This window comes from Crocuta crocuta, unplaced genomic scaffold (assembly GCF_008692635.1).
Source record: "Crocuta crocuta isolate KB4526 unplaced genomic scaffold, BGI_CrCroc_1.0 scaffold11, whole genome shotgun sequence".
Taxonomy (NCBI): Eukaryota; Metazoa; Chordata; class Mammalia; order Carnivora; family Hyaenidae; genus Crocuta; species Crocuta crocuta.
Genome location: NW_027528624.1, coordinates 690,444 through 696,907, shown reverse-complemented (window position 1 = coordinate 696,907; position 6,464 = coordinate 690,444). Strand labels below are relative to the sequence as shown.

At 41.9% G+C, this 6,464-nt stretch overlaps 1 protein-coding gene across 3 annotated transcripts in view; it reads left to right on the top strand.

Annotated features, from left to right (window-relative positions):
* The window catches only part of CNKSR3 (CNKSR family member 3), a 90,909-nt gene that overhangs the window by 34,970 nt on the left and 49,475 nt on the right, over window positions 1-6,464 (top strand). The window lies entirely within an intron of this gene.

Sequence of the window (6,464 nt, the reverse complement as noted above, 5' to 3'; positions counted from 1 at the left end):
ATCCAGTAGCTGCCCAGGAATTCCAGTGGAAGTCATGATGTCATAATATTATAATCATTTTCTTCATGTACTGGCAGTTCAATGATAGATTCAAGAAATCTTAATGAATTATCTTTCTTTGAAATGCATCGAATGCTTTGACATAAATGGGTTCTTGATGTAAAAACAGGTTTTACTGGGCGTCAAGCAGCTGACCTCATCAGCCATTTGTGTCTTGCAGTTAGATTGTTTGCAGAGTTAAAAAAGATAAGCAAGTGGACATTCTGTAATTGTTGGGAGAGAATTGATAGGATATATCCTGTTTACTGGGCTTGATGAGGGAATGAGCTGTTCCACGTATGTAAATTTTCCTGATAACTGAGCTTCCTCATTTAACACCTGGTTATATTATTTTTCCCTTTGATTTTGGATGAATATCTTTCTAAAGCAAATTATTTACTTTCTGCCGATAAACCAGAGTGCATTCAATATTCCTTCCTTATGAAGGGATGAATTTTGCATAGTTATTGAAGCAAGTGATTACCGTAATGATAATGTATTGATACTATGACTGTCCTACCCACTGGCCCCCAGAATGCCATGTTTTCAAAGTTACTGCCCTTGGCTTTTAGGTAACTGATGCTTCTAGCCACATACCCATTCCCACAGCGCCTTTCTTAAATTTACTCACCTTGTGTCTTTGGAGGCTGGGAAAAAAATTAATTTACTTGCTTCCTGAAATGAGAGTAGGTAGGCTTTGGGTGAGGGTCTGTTGGTGGCAGTCCTGTGTGAGTCAACTGAATGTACTTTATTGCAGAGGTTTTATCTTAATTTTATTTCAGAGAAAGGACTCACATTATGTTTTCCAAGCCTTCCTAACCTTCCAAACCTTCCGAAACCATTCATATATGAAAAAAAATTATAACATCATTACTTCTACTGGCATTGCTGCTGCTTTTGCAGAGTGAAAGAAAGTAATCCCCAGGCCATAATATAATGTTTAACTAGAAGCCTCTGGACTTACCTTTGGGTTCCAAAGTGTGAGGTGAGGTTGCTGGAGGTTACCATAGAAAGGTTGTTTTTCATGATCTTTGACAATGACTATTTATTGGACATCTACCATATGTAAGGCACTGTGAACAACAATGGAGTGACTTCTTCATAGGAATGTAAATTATAAGTTCAAAGAGGAGGTAGTGGAGGAGAAAACTGTAGTGCTCAGAATTTGTCAGAAGGTACAGCAGGGTGCCTCAGCCCCAGGAATGGCCGTGACCAAACAACAGTCCTTCTGTCTCCAGAATGTTCATCTCTGACTGAGGTTGCAGCTTCCAAGATAAGTCCAGTAGAACCGAGGAGAAGGAAGAGGCCCCAGGGAAGACATAGTCATGGAATCAGCTTTGATCATCAGTGGTGGGGGAAGAGGGCAGGCATATGGCGGCCACATTTGCATACCTAAGCGGAAGCGTGTCCCTACATGCCAGGCAGGTAGGGTGGACAACGAGACCTATGGGAGTTTGAGGGAGGTGATCACTTCTACTTGGGAAGGAGGCTAGCTTATGACTGTTGGGAGCTGAGAGGATTACTGTTGGCTCTTGACTAACAAGCACAATTGCTGAATCAGAGAATGGAAGGGAGGGCTGGCCAAGCGGACAGTGATGCCCAGGCTGGGGGGTGGGAAAGGCCAAGTGTGTTTTGTCAGTCTGATCTTCTCTTTGTAGAGCTGGCTCATCCTCCAAGCCTCACTGTCTGAGCCTCCCAATGGGGAGGCAGTGGCTTGTGCTATTGGATGAACTTGAGTCTCAAGACTAGTTCTGCCACTTTCTAGTTGTGTCATCTTCAGCAATTTTCTTGGTTTCTTTAACATGAACTTCCTCATAAAAGGGAAGGAGGTGATAAGATTGATCTTGTGGATTCTTCAGAATAATTGTGACTCCATTGGGCCATGTGTTATGTAGACCTGTTGGGCCAGCCATTCCACAGGGCCTGGTCTGGAGCCTCCTGACACCCACAGGCTGTGCCTACTCACTGACTCACTTATGGGGACAGTCAACTCAGCAGGTGCAGGAGGAAATACATTACCTCATCTTCTTTCTTCACTTCTCCTCTCCTTTTTCAGATCTGTTTGCCCTTTCATGTTGCCGTTCAATGTTTGGTTAGAGTTTGAATTCTTTTTTTGTTTTTAATGTCTTTTTATTTATTTTTGCGAGAGAGAGCATGTGCATCTGAGAGGAGAGGGTCAGAGAGAGAGGGAGGGAGAGAATCGCAAGCCGGCTCCGTGCTGTCACTACAGAGCCCATGTGGGGCTCAAACTCACGAACTGTGAGATCGTGACCTGAGCCAAAACCAAAAGTTGGGTGCTTAACCAACTGAGCCACCCAGGCACCCTAGAGTTTGAATCCTTATAGTTAGCCTAATTCACCCGTTGGTGTTGTCTTTAAATAATTCTTGCCTTTCATATGACATTTCTGGCTCATCTCTGATTCTGTCCATTATGTCCATTTCTTTCTCTTATGATGCCACAGTCCCCATCTTTGCTGTGCTTACATCACTGCATGAATAGATTGCTCAGAGGTTTTTTTTTTTTCTTGAGAGATTCTCTGACTTTAATCAGCTCCTGTCCGCTTTCCACATTCTTCAGATACTATCGAACTCCTCTCTATTCCATAGTTCTTTGATTTGGCCGTACGTTTCCCCATCTAATCTTGATCTTCATTCGTTCCAAACATAGTAATAGCTGATGTTTATTTGTGCTTATTTGGTCCCAGTGACTTTATTTATATTAGCCCATTTAAAAAAATAATAGCACCATGAAGGAGGTACCCTTATTGCTGCCATTTTGTAGTGAACTCAGCTGAGACACAGGGAAATGAAGTGATTGCCCAGAACTGCATAGCTAATCATTGTTGGAACTTAGGCAACATGGCTCCAGACCCTACATTCTGAAGACCAGCTGTGTCTTCATTGGCTTACATCGATCTATAAGCTCCTAGAAAGCAGGGGCTCTATCATTTCATCTCAGCCCATCACACTCTGACTCTTGTTTGGACATAAAGTGGGACACTTCCTAAATGCACAGACTGCTAATTTCCTTACTTTTCTTAGAAGCCCTAGATAATGGGAGGAGGTGGAGGAAGTGCTCCACCTTAAGTGCTCTGATAGGCACTCAAAGAGCTTGGAGTTCAGATCACAGACACTTACCAGCTGCCTCACATTGGTTGGGTCACTCTTGTCAAGCCACAGTCTTACTCTACAGAATGAGAACAATAATCATGTTCACCTCATGGAGTTTACATGAAGAATTAAATGAAGTAATGGTAGATGCTTTAGTGCTGTGTCTCCATTGACATGGAGAATGGTCAATACACATTACCTCTTGTAAGTAGTTGTATTATAATGCTCTCCCCTTTCACCTAACTTTTTGTCTGTTCTTTTAGGCCTATTTTACCTGTGTGTTCCCTATAACACTTGTGTAACTTCTGCTCACAAAGAACCGGATCGTTATTCCTGTTTGGCCATTTGTTAGCTGTGTGACTTTGAGCAAGTTACTAAAATGTACTAAAATGTCCCTGCCTTGTGTCCTTTTGCCTTTCTGAAATGTCCCCTTCTTAGTGGTCATTCGAAACACAGCCAACACTTACGATATGTGATAAAATTTTGACATCCTTTTCACTCATTCATTCCACAAATAACTCTGGATTGCCAAGGGCTGTCATAGCTGTTGAGGGTATGATGATGGACCAAACCTTGTTCCTTGTCTTCATGGAGATTGTGTTTGGGAGACTGATTCCAATCATGCAAGTATTAAATTTAAAGAAAGGTGCCATGAGATACCTAATTGGGGTTTTGTGTTGAGGGCAAGGGAAGTATTCCCATTGGAAAGGATGTTTGAGCTGAGCTCTGAGGGCTAAGTAGAGGTGCCCAAATAGAGAGGCAATGGTATACCTTCAAATTTCATACTCACTGTTTTTCTGTTAACGTAATATGCTATTTAGTATTTTATGAAGCTTGGGTGATGACAGATGGTAATTAGGCTTCAAATCCAGAGGTGCCCAAATATGCTGTCACTGACTGTTTTTTCATCTAACTTGTGTATAAATAGTACGTGTGTCAGGCTGGGTGAGGAAGGCTGAATGTATTTGAGCACAAATAGGCATTGTGTTTTTTATTACACTGGGGGCCAGTGCTGTCAGTCAGGCCCATCAGGCACTTTGTCACGGTTGTGGTTCGCGTTGTCTGGGCTTGCCTACCCAAAGGCAGGTGCGCTTAATTTTAATTTGTATTCCCTATATTTGCTCTGAAAGCTGTTTCTGTTGAAACTTGAAGAGCCAGCTGCTTGCAGCTAGAATATGGACCAACTTATTGGAAATTTGCTGAACAAAGGTTGTTACTGGGAAGAAGAGACACCCTTCAGCCAGGTGTAACCAGCTACCAAGATGTGACTCTGTTTAGGGCATTCTTTTAACTCCCCGCCCCAGGATAACCATCACAATGGAACTCCTTTTCTGACCACCTCTTTCAGGAAAGGTATTTCAGGAAGTGTTACAGTAGAGTCTTCCAAAGTGCAGAGTCCCTGATAGTAGTGAACATGATTTTAGATAGTCTCACTAGGTCAAGGGAAGCCTTTGTAGACAGCATGTCTTCCAACACCTGCCAGTTACATTTTCCATCTTTCCATGAAGCAACAGGCCCTGGGAGATCGTTCTATCCAGCTACCTTTGTTTTCATTACATTTGTGTTTCTGATACTTTCTATTAATGGCAAGTGATACTAATTTATAAATAACAGTGATTTAAAAGCTCTTTTAAAAAGGAATTCGTTTTGTTTTTGTCTTTTAAAGTTTATTTATTTAGAGAGAGAAAATGCATGTGTGTGGAGGATGGGCAGAGAGAGAGAGAGAATCCTCTGTGCTGTTAGCACAGAGCCCAACTTGGGGTTTGATCCCATGAACCCTGAGATCATCACCTGAGCTAAAACCAGAGTCAGACACTTAACTGACTGAGCCACCCAGGTGTCCCCAAAATGAATTGGTTTTTTAAAATTAAGTACATAATAGTAGAAACGGCACCCAGTTTGGGCATAGTCATATAGGTGGTTCACGAATGATTGAAGTCTGAGAACACTGCGCTGGTGTAATCTGAATTTCTCCCCTGCTATCTAACATTTGGTTTTGAGAACTTTTCGAAGATTTGGTCTGATAACACAATAAAATGTTACCTCACACCTATCAGTATGGCTAGAATTTAAAAATGGATGATAAGAAGTGTTGGCAAAGATAACAGAGAAATTAGAATCCTCATAAATTGCTGGTAGGAGTGTAAAATGTTTCTCTTTGGGAAACAGTTCGTCAGTTCCTCAAAAAGTTCAACACGGAGTTACCAAAGGACTCAAATTCTTTAAAATAGGAGGTATGTGCCCAAGAGAATTAAAAACATTCGTATACATAAAACCTGCACACAGATGCTCACAGCAACATTATTCATAATTACTAAAAAGCAGAAGCAGTCCACGTGTCCATCAGCTGATGAAAGATTAAGGAATATGGTAGATCGACACAATGGAATATTAGTCAACTAGAAAAAGGAATGAAGTACTGTACTGGCAATTATGAATAATGTTTTCAGTGTTTATCCATGTTGTTACATGCTACAACATGGATAAACATTGAAAGTATTCTACTGAGTGAAATAAGCCAGACATAAAAGGCCATATATCGTGTGATTCCATTAATAGAAAATGTCGGGAATGGGCAACCGTAGAGAGTGGGAGTAGGGATTGGGTACCAGGGACATGGAGAATCACTGCTAATGGGTATGAGGTTTCTTTCTGGGACGATGGAAATGTTCTCAGATAGTGGTCAGAAAACCTTGTGAAAATACTAAAACCACTGAATTGTACACCTAAAAAAGGTAAATTTTGTGGCAAGTGAATTATATTTTATTTTGAGAAAGAGCGGTGAGGAGCAGAAAGAGAGTGTGCGAACGAGGAGGAAAGGGGCAGAGAGAGATCGAGAGAGAGAGAACATTCCAAGCAGGCTCTGTACTGGGGCTTGGTCTTGTGACTGTGAGATCATGACCTGAGTGAAATCAAGAGTCGAGCATCAACCAGCTGAGCCACCCAGATGCCCCTAAAAAACTCCGGAAGCATGAAAATGTGTGACTGGTCCTAGAAGGCTTTACGTAGAGGTATTAGTGTCTGCCGCTGCTTAGGGAATGGGACTTCTGTCATTGCCCCCGTGTTAGTAGGAGTGTACTTTTCCCAACATGCCCATGTGGCCTTTCGGGCCAGAATCCTAACATAGACTGACATGGGTCAGCTGTAACTTGTTGTGTGAAGCCTAATGTTGCATTTTTATATTAACAGTAGTGCTCTGATATCTGGGGGTTGGTCATTTATATTTTTTATATATAAGGGGTGGGATGGGACCGAAGGAAGTTGGATGGTAGACTAGGGACTGGAACCCAGGTCTTGGTACCGTGCTTTCTACT